Raw genomic sequence first — 17368 nt, 5'->3', positions numbered from 1 at the left:
ACACACACACACACACACACACACACACACACACACACACACACACACACACAATGGCTACTTTATAAGTTACAAGAACATATACTTGTGCCTTCCACATATATTTGTTAGCCTTGTTTAGTGACTTATGTCACTTTTAGATGAAATAATTTAATATGCTAAGGAATCTGAAGCTATCTACAGAATAACCTGGAAATGTACCTCTAACCCTCTTCTTCCACACACTACTTAGCGTACATTTCATCTTGTGTAATGACAATACTCTCAGAGTTTAACTGAGTAGTGCTGGCTATCTTAATGCAAGAAATTACAGAAGTGAACTCACCGGACACAATGCATGCACAAACCTCTGTCTTTCTACATATCCATTAAACTTAGCTCCTTAAGATACCCAGTTTCTTTTTAATGTTGCTATAGCCAACAGTGCCTTTGAGTGGAGCATATCTTCTTTTTTTATTTTGACTTACTATCACAGTCTTGAAAATCATAATCCTGAGACCATGATAACAAAATAACAAACAGTGAAGCCAAGTGTAAAAATCTTGAAAACTAAATTCTCCTACCAGTGTGAACCCAGGAATGAGTGCTAATATGGGTCCCACAAAGCTGTGGACTCAGGAATAAGTGCTAACATGGGTCCTGCTGGGCTGCGGACCTGGGGATGAGTACTAACATAGATTGTGCAGGTGTGTGGACCCAAGAATGAGTGTTTAGATGGCTCCTACAGGGAGGCAAGTCCAGGAGTTTGACAGTGTGTTTTTTTGTCTGAAGGCCTTTTAGTCGTACAGTTTTAAACCTGTAGCAAACTGATTGCTACACTTGCAGCATGCAGTTTGCTACACAAAGCATTGAAGTGTCTCAGTCCTGACTGCAAAGGCAGTATCATCATTCATTTTTGAATTCTTGACCGGAAATGAACACCGACACTGCACTACCAACTGACTGGCATTTGTTGCATCCTAACAACATGCAGTAGTGTAGGAAGGGTGGGACAAAGGGGGGGGGGGCGCAAAGTGTTATCAGGTGCAATTGAATGTTCCTTATCTGCATTTTTTTTTCATTACAGAATTGTTGGTATGGTAAGGCAGTACATGTAGTGAGCTGATATTGACTTTCTTCAGTTTAATTAAAGATTTCCATTTTTTATTGCTTTTTCCTTGAACAGCTGTGAGGGTATAGATTTGGCAGCTGTAGGAAGACGATTGGTACAAAAGTATGAATTGATCTCCTACAGTAAAAGCCAAAGTCCTTTTTTTGTTTTCAAAAAGCTGTGGGGGGTGGGCAGCTGTATTGGGAACAGGTATCAGGTGCTAGATGAGATAGCTATGGCTCTGGCACCTTACACACAGGGCATCTGCCTCCTTTACCTAATTGCCCCATCCAACTGTAAACTACCCACCCAGTTATGTACAGAAGTAACAATCAGTTTCCTACAGTGAAACAAGTCATAGAAAGTCTGGTCCCTTTGCCCTGTCCTAACTATGATCTGTTTTATTATGATACAATTTAAGTTAATTCCTTCAATAGCATGCAAATATTCTTCTCTTTCATTTTCTGCATATGCTACCATATTGTTTTCATTGTGTTTTATAGCCTAGGCTGAGCCTGCAAATGATCATGTCTGATGACTGCTCTACCCTGGAAATAAATAGAAATAAATAAGTGGTAGGAATTCTGTGAATATTACATGTTAAGACATCAAAAGTTGGCATTTTTTTAAATGTTATCCTGCATGTTTTGAGAACCATTTTACTGGATTTTAGCATACTGATCCCAATTTGCAAATTTACTGCTTGTACTTTACTTTGGGGGATTTTCCCCCACTGTTTTGTGACTGTAAATGCAGCATATCCATCTATCTATAGACACACACAAACACTATATATATATATATATATATATATGTGTGTGTGTGTGTGTGTATGTATATAGTTGGGTGTGTGGGAGGCATGCCTCACACAGCTGTGCAGTGGTGCTTGCCCCCCGCCCCCCCAAAAGTATTTTTTTCAGATGTGTGAGTAGTATGAATGCAGGTTGTGAGTAGCCTGTTGTGTCCCCATTTATGCTAAATTAGTGTTATATTACTGGGAGTAAACATTACTTTGAACTCCCTTTATGCCCTTTTTTGGCATTTTTATACCTGATTTTTAAATGACATCTGTATTTTATGCAAAGGTACTATAGAGTATTTAAAGATTTTCTTGACTACATTGATCGTACCACTGCTTTTTGAAATTCACAGATTTTTATTCTTTTAAGAGAATTAACTATTTTGATGTCACATTGTATAAAAATTTCAGTGAAGGTAGGTTTCACTCTAAAGTGTTTCGCAAAGATACTTTTTCAAATTCTTATTTACATTATTTGAGTGAACATCCCATTTATCAGAAAAAAAGGTATAATAAAGGGACAAATTATTAGGGCAGCTAGAATGCCCTCAGAACATCCCCATTTTATTAAGGAAATTGATTTTATTAAACAGTTTTTTTACAGAAAGAGGGTACCCACCAGACTTGGTTAATCAGTTAGCCCTTGAAGTTATTAACCTTTGAAACACTAGGCTTATACCCTTTATAGGTGGGGATAGTGAGTTACACCTAACAAGAAAAAATACTGATACCTTTCCCCAGAAAGTATTTGTACATACTTTTACTTTCCATTCTAGAGATATAGAAACAATAATTAATAAATACTGGGGGGTTCTAACCCACATTACTGAATTAAAATGATGTTATTCCCACTGCCCCTGTTTTTGCTCATAGGTTCATAGGTGTTTACTAGGCTAACGACCACAAGGGCCTTTTTAAGCCTAGCCATGTATCCTAAATCTCTGACAGGTTCTGATACCCCTGATAAGTATAAGCATGAGCCTGTGAGATGAACCATTTACAGGTTACCTGTTTGCATTAGAGACTTAGGTGACAAATCAGGGATGAATTTCCGGTTTCCCATCCAATTGACCAAATTGCACTTGAACTGGGTAAGGGACGAACTCTGCTTCACATGGATGGGGAGTCTGTTCCATAGACGGGGTAGTCTCTGGGATACATACCTATCTCTCCAGCAGATCCTATTTGTGTGGGAAAGGGACAAAAATCTGAAAGAAATGTTAGCAAATCAACTTGATAAAAATCTTTTGTATAGTAATAAAAGATTAGGGACTTTTAAATGTTGGTTTTGTAACCATTGTGAGTATTTCAGCAATACAACAGAAATTTACTTGGAAGCTAGGGATTTTACCATCAGATCCACTGGACATTTTGATTGTAAGAGTAGGGGGGTTGTTTATTTAGTTTTATGCATTGCTTGCACCAGATTTTACATGGATAAAACGGAGAGATTTCTAAGAAAATGCATTCATGAGCACATGCATGATGTATCCAATTCAGATGTATCGAATGCATTGCATAGCCATGTTAAAGCATGCCCTTTGAGCAAATTTCAGTTTTTTTGTACTTGAAAAGGTTCCCATCACTCCCAGAGGAGGTTCATGGGAGACATGAGTTGAACATAGGGAACAGTTATGGCAGCTCAAAGTAGATGTGGGGAAATATCCTGCGTGGAATGATAATATCTCTATCTCTATTGTGCTAAAAATCCATCCAGCTAAGCTATGAGTTTTTAATGACATTTATTGTATTTACATTGATAATGATATCAGTTTTATACAATATTTATTAATATATATTTATATATATATATATATATATATATATATATATATATATATAGAGAGAGAGAGAGAGAGAGAGAGAGATACATTTTCCAAGGACATGAGTATTAAATGCAAAATTTAGGTTTTTAACTTGGCAGTTTTGTGAAGATTTCTGAGCCAAGGTATGTGATTTATATTTACATTTATGTTTGCTTATTTTCACTTTGGCATGCTTTTATGCATATGTCAAGACAATCTTGATTGTCCATCAGTTATTTAAGTATCTAATTATGTTTTTAATTTTGATTGATAGTGTTTTATTTTTGGGTGTATTTAGCAGGATGGTTGCCTTTGTATTGTTAGTTCTGGTGAAGTCCAATACTGGAGGATGAAAGTGCTCAACTTGTATTTATTTTGATTTATTGAAGTTTTTAATATTTATTTCCCTTCTCACCTGCCTGATGAATTTCTCACACTTGGTTATTCTTTAGTTTTTTTTTTCTTCTGTGAATGGTTTGTTGTTTTGTATGCTGATTAACTATGGTGATTTTTTTTCTATAAATTGTGATTTGATCTTTCATATTGGAAGAATCTGTAAAACAGGAAACAATGAAACCTCTACACAAACATATCCTCTGAAGTGATTCTATAAGGCTACCTGTAAGTCTATACTTGCCTGGCAATTTGTTTTTTTTTTCTCTAATTTAATTTTTTGAGTTATTCATGCTTTTCATGTTTCCTATCAAGGTATTTATCACAATGTTGGCAGACAAACTACATAATAAAAACAGTTGTGACTTGAATTTAGCAATGCAGCAGAGGTTTGATCTTCTTATGAGATGGTCGTAGTCTGTAAATGCAACTCTTGGAAATATGAAAAATAAAGTGCTGTTGTCAAAAACTACAGCAAATTTCAAAATTTGCCACTAAGGCATTTCCAGTCCATGTGCTCCCCCACCACTTACACTTATATATACTAACTCTGAACTTGCTGTTCTTCATAATAAGAGGAAAACTGAGGTACCAAATGTCAGCTTTTGTTTATATTCTCAAGTTCACCATTTCATTTTCACTATTTGAAAGTCACAGTTGCAGAATATGGACTTTCAATATTAATCCATTGAGGTATGGAGTATGCTGGAGCATTTTACTACCTGTTTAAAAGAGCTTTCAAGAAAAATATGTTAGAAGTGCAAACTAGCTAGGAAGCCTTAAACTGATACAAGCACTCAACTCTCCATGTTAATAAAGAGAAATGAATCATAGGCACTAAACAGCCTATAATTGCAAAGTACATTGCTAAGGTAAGGGAAAACAGCTCTTGCACTTTACAAAAAAAGCACCAAACCAGGCATGTCCAAGGGTCATCTTCCGGTCATTTCTCCTGTCCACCAGGTGAATCTGGGCATACTAGGGCAATGCAGAAATTGCCTCATGTACACAGACAACCCCCTCCTCCTACCACCCAACACTACAAACTGGAAGCAAAGCTCTCTCCACCCAAGATTGCGCTAGATAGTAAAGAGGAGAAGGTTAACACCCGCACTACACCTCAAGCAACACATAGCCCTTCTAAACCCACACCACCAACACCCTCACATAGCAACACTAAACCCTCAAATGCGGAGGCCCTTAACAGTAACCTGCCCAAGCAAAAAGGACCTCCGAAGCTGAAATGCAAACAAACACCAATCACAGTCAAAGTGTCATATAGCTCACAACAACAGTGTGCCACCCAACAACAGCCCCTAAGGCAAGACAACGTACCCAACACTTTAGTCATAGGTGACTCTATAGTCAGGCAAACTGATGTCACACTCACCAGGCTGAACAAGGAGAAAATTACAGTCAGCTGCCTGTCGGGTGCCAGGATCTGACACATAATGCATGCACTCAAGTCACTCCACAACAAGTACAAATATGACTCTGTCATTGTCCATGTTGGAGTGAATGACTTGAGATGTACCTCCCTGGACTACATGAAAAGAGACATGGAAGAGCTCTCGGATCACGTGGCCCAGGCAAGTATGACCCTAGCCCTGAGTAGCATTCTGCCTTCACCCAGAATGATACCATAGTATAAGGAAAAAATGTTTGACTTCAACAATTGGCTAAGCTTCTGGTGTCATTCAAAGGGGATCCAGTATCTGTCTGCCTGGGACGACATGATTGACAGACCACAATGCTTTGCCAGAGATGGTTTTCACCTGTTGCCCCTGGGATTCAGGTTACTGGCTAATGCTCTTGCCACCCCTATAGTGCCTTTTTTAGGCAACGTTCAAAGGACAAAACCACTACTGTAATAGGTACAAGCATGCAGAATCTGAAGGTAATGTTACTCAATGCTAGAAGTCTAAACCTCAAAATGCACTCTCTTGAGGCACTCCTAAAAATGGAGAACATCAATATCTGTGCAGTAACTAAGACTTGGTTCAAGGCTCCAGAGAGCACCCCTGCAATACTAGGCCACAACACTTACCACAGTTTTCGTCCACCAAACCAGGACCGAAACACTAAAGGTGGAGGAGTGTCCATATTCACCAAGGATATTCACACCACCAGGCTAGTTGCCCTACACAATGCATCTGAAATTCTCAAGGTGCAACTAACACTAGGCAAGACTGCAATCCAAATTGTAGCTTGCTACAGATCCCCCACCATGCCTCAAGATACTCACTACACCTTTCTAAACATACTGGAAACTATTAAGATACAACCAAACACCCTAATACTGGGTGATTTCAACTACCCTGCCATTAACTGGGAAAACTACTCATGTACCAACACCTTTGCCCAATGGTTCTTGGAATTCATAAATTCCAATGCCCTGGATCAACTAATCCATAGTACCACCAGGGACTCCAATATCCTAGACCTGGTCATTACCAACATGGGAAATCGATGCTCCACACCTATGGTCACCCCTTCATTGGTCAGGTCTGACCATAAGCTAATCACCGTTGACATCCACATCCCTCCCCCATCCCCAGTACAGAAACCTCTGTAAAAAACATCTCCAAAGGCAACTTCTTGCTACTTAAGTCAGAAGTGACAAATTTCATGACACCCATGCAGATGGGAACTGAAAGTTAGACTGCTGAATCCTACACTAAAGCACTGTATGAGCACATCCACTCATGCATGAATCGTGCCATCCCAAATAGAACCAAGATGCTCTCCACCAGAAAAAGGAAACCAATCTGGTGGGCCCTGCCATAAACAAACTTTACAACAAAAGGAAGAAACTGTTGCAGAAAAAAGGAAAATCCCAGGATGCAAGAAACTCCCTTACCAGCCTCAGTTAGAACCTGAGATCCCTCATAAAATCCTCCAAAGCTAGTTACGAAAATAAAATTGCCAAAGATTCCAAGGACAACCACAAGACATTCTATAGCTATGTCAAGAATCTAAATGGCAATGCTAGATCTGCTGTGAGCTACAACAGAATGGCATTAAATATACTGATCCCAAGGATATTGCCAATGTCCTGGCAGATCGATTCAGTGCCAACTTCACCCACCTCTCACTCCCTCAAGGGCCCATCTCAATTATGAAAGATTGCCAAATTCTGGTAATAATGGCCACACAGGTAAAAAACGCACTCTCCAAAGCTAAGAATACAGCATCCATGGGACCAGATGACATCCTGGGCTGTGTACTACATGAAATACAAAATGAACTGGCACCTCACCTAAGTGTCATGTTTAATCATAGCCTCACCTCAGGCTTCGTGCCTACTGAGTGGCGCACAGCTACAGTTATTCCACTCCACAAGGGGGGATCTACCTTGGATCCTGGGAACTACCACCCAATCAGTCTGACAAGCCTGATCTGCAAGGCCACAGAACGTATTATCACGGAACTTATAAACAAAGACATTGGCAACCTTCAAACACTGGACGCCACCCAATTTGGGTTCGTAAAGGGACAATCTTGTCTCCTGAACCTGACTGACTTCTTTAAATCAGTCTCCAAAGCTGTGGACGAGGGTAAGGGGGTCCACACAGCCTATCTGGACCTCGCCAAGGCCTTCAACACCATCCTCCTCTGTGGAATCATAGATAAACTTACTAAGCTGGGCAGTAATCCCTATGTTCTTAGTTTCATAGGTTCATAGGTAGGTACTAGGCTATCGGCCCAAGGGCCTAAGGAAGCCTAGCCAACATAGTTCCCTGTCTTATGCCACCCAATAAAGTTATTTTCCTGTGCCCCTGTCAAGCAGAGCCACAGAAGTGATCCCTGGGGTCTAGTCCCTATTTCCCATACACTCATCAAGATTTTTCTTGAAGAGTGCTAGTGAGGAACTTTGCTTGACATAGATGGGTAGCTTGTTCCAGAGTATGGGAAGTCTCTGGGACAGGAATCTATCCCCCCAGCATGTCCTGTTTATTGTGGTGAGAAGGTTTAGGTCCCTAGAGAGTGTAGCTCGGAGGGATTTGGATTTCTTTAGGTGTAGCATGTCCAACAGCTCTGGGTTTGACATAGCTTTATATGTTAGGCAGAGATCACCTCGGAGTAGGTGATATGCTACGGAGTAAAGCTGGAGTTTTTTGAGACAGTCAGTGTAGGGCATCTGTTTGAGGCCAGTAATCCTCTTTGTGAGGTACTTCTGTGGCCTTTCCAGCTGTTGCAGATCTCTTGTGAGGTACATTCCAAAAGGGGTGTTGTACTCTATAATGGGTCTAATGAGTGTCGAGTAGAGGGGAACAATGACCTCTTTTTTCCTGGATGAGAACCCTTTTGTGATGAGGTGTGCCATGTAGAAGGATTTCCTGACTACTGTGGCAATGTGATTATCAAAGGAGAGACTACTGTCCACCTGGGTCCCAAGGTCTCTTATCACACATTCAGTGTTAAGTAGACTGTCGCCTATATAGTAGTTCATGGGTTCGGAGTTTTTACTAAAGGGGATGACAATGCACTGTTTGGCATAGAGCTTGAGGCCATGGCTCTGAAACCAGACATCTGTCTCAGTGAGGCCCTTCTGTAGGATGTCCACATCATTTGGGGACTTGACTATGGCTCCTAGTTTGCAGTCATCTGCGAACTTCATTAGCTAAAGGCCTTCTGTGTTAGCCTGTACTTCAGAGAAGTAGATACCAAACAGGAGAGGTCCCAGGACTGAACCTTGTGGTACTCCACTTGTCATTGGTTTGAAGTCAGATTTGGAGTCTGCAACTTTCACAGTGTGGGTTTTGTCAGTGAGCCAGTTGGTAACCCATCTCATGATGTAGGGATTTATACCTGGTTTAGTGAGTTTAGCTATAATTCCAGACTGGGGGATGGTGTTGAAAACCTTGGTGAGGTCAGGATAGGCTGTGTGAACCACCTTACCTCGTCTACAGCTTTGGTGACTGCCTCAAAGATGTCAGTCAGGTTCAGGAGGCATGATCTGCCTTTCACAAACCCAAACTGGGTGAGGTCCAGAGTTTGGAGGTTACCAATGTCTTTGTTTATGAGTTCCACGATGATACGTTCCATGGCCTTGCAGACCAGGCTCGTCAGGCTAATAGGGTGATAGTTCCCGGGATCAGTGGTGGCTCCCCCTTTGTGGAGTGGGATAACTGTTGCTGTGCTCCATTCAGTGGGCACAAAGCCTGATGTGAGGCTATGATTGAACATGGTGCTTAGGTGGGGAGCCAGTTCGTTCTGAAGTTTGCATAAAACGCAGCCTGGGATTTTGTTCGGTCCCATGGATGCTGTGTTTTTGGCTTTAGAGAGTGCAGCTTTTACCTGCATAGTTGTGATTACATGGACTCTGCATTCTTTCTGTACAGATATGGGCCCTTTAAGGGGTGAGAAGGGGGTAAAGTTAGCACTGAAACTATCTGCCAGGATGTTGGCAATATCAGTTGATTCTGTAATTTTCATGCCATTGTGCTGTAACTCAGAGCAGATCTAGGTGTTGCCATTGAGATTCTTGACACAGCTATAGAATGCTTTGTGGTCGTCACTAGAATCAGTGGTGATTTTGTTTTCGTAGCTGGCTTTGGAGGATCTTATAAGGGATCTCAGCTTCTTACTGAGGCTGACCAGGGAGCTCCTCCACTCATGGGATTTTACTCTCTTTTGCAACAGTTTCTTCCTTCTGTTGTAGAGTTTGTTTATGGCACGGGACCACCAAATTGGCTTCCTTTTTTTGGTGGATAGCATCTTGGTTCTGTTTGGGATAACACGATCCATGCACTCGTGTAAGTGCTTATAGAGTGCATTTGTGTAGGATTCAGCATTCGTAACTGTATTGTCCATCTGCATGGGCGTCATGAAGTTCGCCACTTCTGTCTTAAGAAGCATAACGTTGGCTTTGGAGAAATTTTTTACCATGGTTTCCTTAATGGGGGTGGGGGTGGGGGGGTGGGGGCGGGATGTGGATATCTAGGGTGATTAGCTTATGGTCGGATCTGACCAACGAGGAGTTGACTTCAGGGGTGGAATAATGGTCGCTCATGTTGGTAATGACTAGCTCTGGGATATTGCTGCTCCTGGTGGGGGTGTGGATAAGTTGATCCAGGGCATTGAATTTATGAATTCCAGGAAGCGTTGAGTGAAGGAGTTGGCACATGAGTTGGTTTCCCAGTTAATGGTGGGGTAGTTGAAATCGCCTATTATTAGGGTGTTTGGTTGAACCCTAATATTTTCCAGTATATCAAGAAAAGAGGAGTTGGAATCCTGGGGCATGGTGGGGGATCTGTAGCAAGCTACAATTTGGATTGCTGTTTTGCCCAGAGTTAGTTCTACTTGGATAACCTCAGATGCATTATGCTGAGCAACTAGCCTGGAGGTGTGGATATCCTTAATGAATATGGACACACCTCTGCCTTTGGTGTTCCGGTCCAGGTTAGGTGGCCGAAAAGTGTGGCATGAGTTATAGCCTGGTAATGCAGGGCTGCTCTCTAGAGCCTTGAACCAGGTCTCAGTCACTGCACAGATATCAATGTTCTCTATTTTAAGGAGTGCCTCGAGGGAGTGCATTTTGAGATTTAGACTTATAGCATTGAGTAGCTTTACCCTCAGTTTTTGCTTGCCTGTTCCTGTTACGGTGGTGAATTTGTCATTTGAACCTTGCCTAAAAAAGGCACTATAGAGGCGGCAAGAGCCTTAGCCAGTATCCGGAATCCCGGGGGTGACAGGTGCAGGCCTTCTCTGGCAAAGCATCGTGGTCTGTTGACCATGTCATCCCAGGCAGACAGATATTGGATCTCCTTAGAATGATACGAGAAGCTTAGCCAATTGTTGAAGTCAATCATTTTGTCTTTGTACTGCGGTATCATTCTAGGTGATGGCAGGATGCTTCTCAGGGCTAGGGTCATACCTGCCTGGGCTACAAGACTGGAGTGTTCTTCCATGTCTCTTTTCATATAGTCCACGGAGGTATGTCTCAGGTCATTCACACCAACATGGACAATGACATAGTCATATTTGTACTTTCTGTGGAGTGACCTGAGTGAGTGGGTTATGTGGCGGATCCTGGCACCCGACAGGCAGCTGACAGTAACCTTTTCCTTGTTTAGCCTGCTGAGTGGGACATCAAGTATGTCTGACTATAGAGTCACCTATGACTAGTGTGTTGTTGTTTTGCCTTATTGGCTGTGGTTGAGTGGCACACTGAATCTGTGGGCTATGTGTCATTTGGTTTGTGTTGGGTTGTGGAGGTTGCTTGCGTTTCTGTTTTGGAGGTCTCTGTTGCTTGAGTAGATTATTATTGTGAGCCTCCATGAATGTTTTTTATGTTTCTATGTGTGGATTTTGGTGGTGTAGGTTTAGTGGGACTATGGGATGAGTGTGGTGTGGTGCAAGTGTTTACCTTCTCCTCTTGACTGTCAAGTTCAGTCTTGGTTGGAGAGAGCTTTACCTCCAGTTTGGCTAGATAAATGCATCTCTCACAGGTTATAGTGTTGGGTGGTAGGAGGAGAGGGATGTCTGTGTACATGAGGCAATTACTACAGTGCCCCAAGATGCCCAGATTCATCAGATAGACAGGAGAGAACACTGGGCCTGACCTTTGGACATACCTGGATAAAAAACTATTTTCCTCTAGACAAGTGAGGAAAGTGAGTACAAGAGCTGTTTTTCTATAAGCGAGTGAGGAAAGTATGTACAAAAATGTTTTCCTCTAGGTAATGAGGAAGGTTGAGTGCTGTAGTAAGTGCTTACAACAAGTTCTGAACAAGTGCTAAGCATGAATAAGCAAATTCAAGTGCTAAAACTATGAATCTGTATCTGAACTAGACTAGTTACAGGAAAGAAACAAGTGAAAAGGTGGGCTTTTAAATCAGAAAGTTAAAAGAGATGGTAAAATTGGCCAAACGGCGAATAACTACAATTTCTGGGCCAGAAACCACTCCTTATGTGGTAGATAGGTTGCCTAGTGCTTACAACTCCCACTGATAAGCTAGCAAGCTTCCCTCCAACACAGAAAGGCTTGGGGGCCTTAGGAGCTTGCAAACAGTCCTGAATACAGCAAATCTGTATCTGGAGTAGACTACTTACAGGAAAGGGGGGGAAACAAGTGCAAATGCAGCCTTTTAATTGACTCAATGGTTTGCCAACTGGCTTACTGACAGAACCCACACTGTAAAAGTAGCCGACTCCAAATCCAGCTCCAAACAAGTGACAAGCGGAGTACCTCAGGGTTCATTCCTGGGACCGCTCTTGTTTGGCATCTACTTCTCTGAAGTACAGGCCAACATTAAGGGACTCTGGCTAACAAAGTTTGCAGATGACTGCAAACTGGGAGCCATTATTGAATCCCTAAGTGATGTGGATATTCTGCAAAAGGGCCTTACAGAAACAGATGCTTGGTGCCAGAGCCATGGGCTCAAGCTCAATGCCAAGAAATGTATAGTTATCCCTTTGGGAAAAAACATATACCCGTGAATTACCACATAGGTGGCAGTAAACTAAACACCAAAAGTGTGATAAGAGACTTAGGGACACAGGTGGACAGTGGTCTCACCTTCGATAACCACATCGCCACAACAGTGAGGAAATCCTTCTATGTGGCACACCTCATCACTAAGGGCTCTTCATCCAGAAAAAAGGAGGTCATTGTCCCACTGTACTCATTCCTCAGTAGACCCATGATAGAATGCAATGCCCCATTTGGTATGTACCTCTCAAGACATCTGCAACAACTGGAAATGCCGCAGAAATAGCTCACTAAAAGAATCACAGGCCTAAAGCAGATGCCCTATGCTGACCATCTAAAAAACTCCAGCTATACTCTGTCATATATTGTCTAATCAGAGGCGATCCCTGCTTAACATACAACGCCATGTCAAACCCAGAGCTGTTGGACATGCTACACTTAAAGAAATCTCAATCCCTCAGAGCCACATGCTCCAGGGATTTAAACCTTGTCATCACAATGAACAAAACATGCTGGAGGGATAGGTTCCTGACCCAGAGACTCCCCAGACTCTGGAAAAGACTGCCCATACATGTCAAGCAGAGCACCTCTTTGGCCCTCTTCAAAAGGAACCTTAACAATTGGATGGGAGATAGGAAATTCACCCCAAGGATCATGTCAGTCACCCTGTTAGACAGTGGTCAGGGAAGTAAATATTGTGGGAAGAAATAGCCAAGGAATTTTTATGGCTAGGCTTGTATAGGCCCTAGGGCCAATAGCCTAGTACCAACCTCTGAACCTATGAAACTGGACAAGCAGGTAGCTGGAAAGCACAGAATATCTGACAGCGATATGAGATAGGTGAATGAAAATGTGTCAAGGGATTGACAAGCAGAAAACATTAGCAAAGGAAGAGGTGGAAGGCATGAGTGACAGAGGTAAAAGACATATTTCCAGAGGGAAATGATAGATCGCCAGTGGAGAAGAAACCAACGAGATTAAATGAGCTCTACAAACATTTTTATGGAAAAGGTAGGATTTCTGTGAATATAGATCGGAGTACTGCGGCTCAGTGATACACATATTTAAAATGAAGCTTGCTTGTTTTACAATGTCTAACTAAATTCTTAAACATTACAATCCTAACTGTAAATGGTTTGGAAATTATTGGCTCAGGTGGGAGTATGGATAGAAGAGTTATATTATGTTTTGGAGGTGTGGCATATGGGAAAATGTCACTGACTGACAATTTCTTGTATGTCATGTAGTTTATGATGAAGGTATAATCAGCATAAGGTTTGTGTACTTGATACACAATATTTCTCCTTTATTTAAGGAGTGTTAGTTTTAAAGAAGAACACTTTTTATAACTGCTTTTGGTCCCTCACCCTGCATGACTATCATGTTTTCACCCCGACAGCCCATTCATTTGTCCAAACAGTTTAGCGACTTGCTCTTTTCAGTCAAGATGAGGGCTTTTGCCACCAATTCATTGTTACTTTGGATTGGTAGCATCTGTGTCTAGTTGTCTCCCTTAGATATAACAGATAGATGGCTAAAGTATTACCTTCACACTCTGGAGTAAAGAGTTTTTTTTTTTTTAGTTTTATGCACCTAACTCTCTTCCTCTGGTGCTGTGACTGCAATCACTACTTCAGAGGATGCATGCATCCGTCTGTACCAAACTGTCTGTGTTTGATGTGCACCATTATACTGTGTAGTTATCACTGCAGCCTACACTACTGCATGCTATAATCCACGCACTTCTCTATAAGTGATGACATTACAGTCGACTAAACTGCCGTGCTTCTCCACAGATGGCTGAGCTGATGTTCACTGCTTACTCCTAACTTCCAATGCACAGCTTTTCTAGCACCAAAGCTTCTAATCATGCACTGGCCACCTGTGCCATACTCAGGGCTTTATTGCTCTACACCATAGAACTGGATACAGAGGAGACAATTTGTATTGTCACGATGACAACCTATTCAATAATCTTACAAGCATAATTAACCCTGCAGAGTGTGTAGAATATGGTAGCAGCTTCTCAGCTAAAGAAATGTAATCCCTAAACAGTAATAACACGTAATAATTATGCTGATTTTATCTAGATATCCTGATTTCATTTTAGGTACTGATGGCCTAGATGGACTACTTGCTGTTTGAATAACTAATACAAAATTTCAATAATGTATAAGACCAAGGTATGTGAAAAAAAATTTCAAAGCACTTTTAATCAGAGAGCTATGCTGTTGCCTTACCTTGGCAGTTAATGATTGCATTGTAGTTACGTTTATTTTTAATTATGTACAGTAAACAAAGTTCATTATATTTCATTTCTGCAGGCAGCCTTTTGAATTGTCTGCTTTAGTTTATGCATCATCACGTTTTAACCCCTTCCACCTTGGAGACTACCTTGCTATTTCCCCTTTATTCTTCTGTATGATAAGTCTCAAGATTGATTTTAATAGATTCTGGCTCTCATATATCCTTTACTAACAGACTTAAACCCAGTGTTGTGTGAGTCTCCAGCCACTAAAGCCCACATTTCTAGCCCCACACTGATTGTCATTGCTGTCATTTCCTTCACCTCCTGTCCCATGTTCCTTCCCCCCTCTTAGCTGCAATCCTTCTGTGAAAGGTTCCACCACTACTTGCTTTTGTCACAGTCTGAACTTGCGACATAACTTCCTCTGCTGTATCAGATTTCCTTCTTATCCTTCATAGTTTTGTTGCTGGCTTATAGCCAAAGGGCTCAAAAGAAGCTTAGCCATGATGGTCATTAGTATTCACAGTGTATTTCTTACTCCACATACCCCAGGCATGAATTAACACTCACCCTTCTGATCATCGAGTCTTGTTTTGAAAGTAGATAGTACGTTAATAGTTCTTAACCTTTTGGCACAAAAAAATCTGGACAAAGACAAAAATAATGGGGGTACAAAGCCCCAAAAACTGGGACAAATTTTAAGTATGTCTTATAAACTTAGAAAGTTGCTAGTATAAAAGGTCTTCTGTTGCCATGCATTTTCTGAAAGATATAATGCCTGTCATTATAGTGAATTCACTCCTCACTGATTTGTTACAACTATTCAGAAAATCACAAATTTTATGAGGAACAGGGCAAAAATATGAGGCAAAAATCTGGACAGTCTTCAAAACTCTGGATAGTTGAGAGGTGTGAGTATGTCACTTTGAGTTGCAGAACGAGTTTATTACCATGCAGGGAATGTGCTGAGCTGTGATCTGTTATGGTAGCAGTTGATGTTAGTATAGCAGTTGAGGCTGAGGCCTTTGGCACAAGGTTTAGGTAGACCAATTGTTCAACAAAGATTGAGGAAGTTGATAAGGGTAGGGACTTTCAGTACACAGATGGCTAAACAGAGGCCACCCCTTAGAAGCCGATGCAAAGCCTAGGAGATGGATAGATCCTTTAGCCCTTTGTTGCAGCTTAGGTTGTTGGGGTACAGGGAGTTCCACATTTGTAAAAATGCTTATTGCTTAGTTAAATGATTTTTTGATAAATGACTTTGTGCGGTACATGCTGAAATGGGCATTGTATTCAATGATCTATCTAATAAGGGAAGAACATGTAAGGACCAAAACTGTATGAGATTTGAAGGAGATACTCCTACAGCTCATCTAAGCATGGTAGAAGAATTTCCTGACAAGAGCCTAGATGGGGGTGATCAAAAGATTGTCAATAGTGCTGCCTAAGTCTCAGATAATTTCATCTGTTTTGAAAAGGGTGCTAGCAATGTGATAGGAGCAGCTCAGTGATATGTTTCCCAAATATAACCATACAGCATTTTTTGGCATTAAAGTTGAATTCATTACTGAAGCACCAGTCATGACCTGGTCTAGACCTTGTTGGAGTATCTTAGTGTACAAAGGAAGATTTATTGCATCAAATTTGCAGTTATCAGTATTCGTAAGTAGCCCCTTGTCATCTGCTTTTACTTCTGAGAAGAAGATACTGAACAGCAATAGGCCCAGAAAAGAGCCACGTAGAATCCCATTGGTGGCATTCCTCTGGCTAGGGAATGTACCCTACCTTAAGAGTGTGAGTTCATTTGGAGTGCCATTTGGCTATTCAAGAGTTTACAAAAGGGTTTATGTTTAGCTGGGAGACTTTATGATATCGACATTTGGAATGGGGCCAAAGGTCTTGGCAAGGTCAATGTAAGCAGTATAGGCTGTCATGCCCTCATACAAAGCACACTATAACTTTTACATATCTGAAGTGGTTTGGTTCTAGGTTTGCAGGTCACCTTTGTCACTGTTTACTGACTTGATAATTAGATATTCCACAACATTGTAGATAAATCTTGTGAGGCTAATAGATTTATAATTTCCAGGGTCTGTTATGTGACCTGTTTAATGTAATGCTGCCAGAATGAACATTCCCCCTGTTTCAGGGAAGTAACCCATGGACAGAAATACAATGAAGAGGTTTTAAAGGGGGTTTGGGTAAGTGGTGTTGAGATCGTGCTAATAGACAGCTGGGGATATCAGGGGATGACAGGGCAGACTGATAGCTTAGTATTTACCTATGAACCTATGACATCAGGTCCTACAGAGCTAGTAATTTTGATATTAGATGGTGTGGTTTTTATTCTTACCTTTGAAGCTGTACATATCAACATTAGAAAGTAGGAGTATTGGCAGAGGGGTTGGCATAATGGTTAAGGTCTTTATCTCACAGGTATGAGGTACAGAGTTTGATTTTTAAACTCCGGTTGTTGGCTAGGCTTGTAATATTCTACAGATGAATAGCCCAGTATTTACCTGCAATATCGGGTCCCATAGAGCTAGTATTTTTTGGTTTTAGATAGTATGGCTATATTTAGTATCCTTCTAAAAGT

The 17368-nt window shown here is 41.2% G+C and overlaps 1 protein-coding gene across 1 annotated transcript in view; it reads right to left on the bottom strand.

Moving 5' to 3' along the window:
* LOC122815596 (serine/threonine-protein kinase 33-like) overlaps positions 1 to 17368 on the bottom strand; it is a 1042607-nt gene that overhangs the window by 399556 nt on the left and 625683 nt on the right. The gene's annotated exons all lie outside the window — the stretch shown is intronic.

Source organism: Protopterus annectens, chromosome 11.part0 (assembly GCF_019279795.1).
Source record: "Protopterus annectens isolate FY-2018-M chromosome 11.part0, PAN1.0, whole genome shotgun sequence".
In the NCBI taxonomy this organism is placed as follows: Eukaryota; Metazoa; Chordata; order Ceratodontiformes; family Protopteridae; genus Protopterus; species Protopterus annectens.
This window is presented reverse-complemented; position numbering and strand designations above follow the sequence as displayed.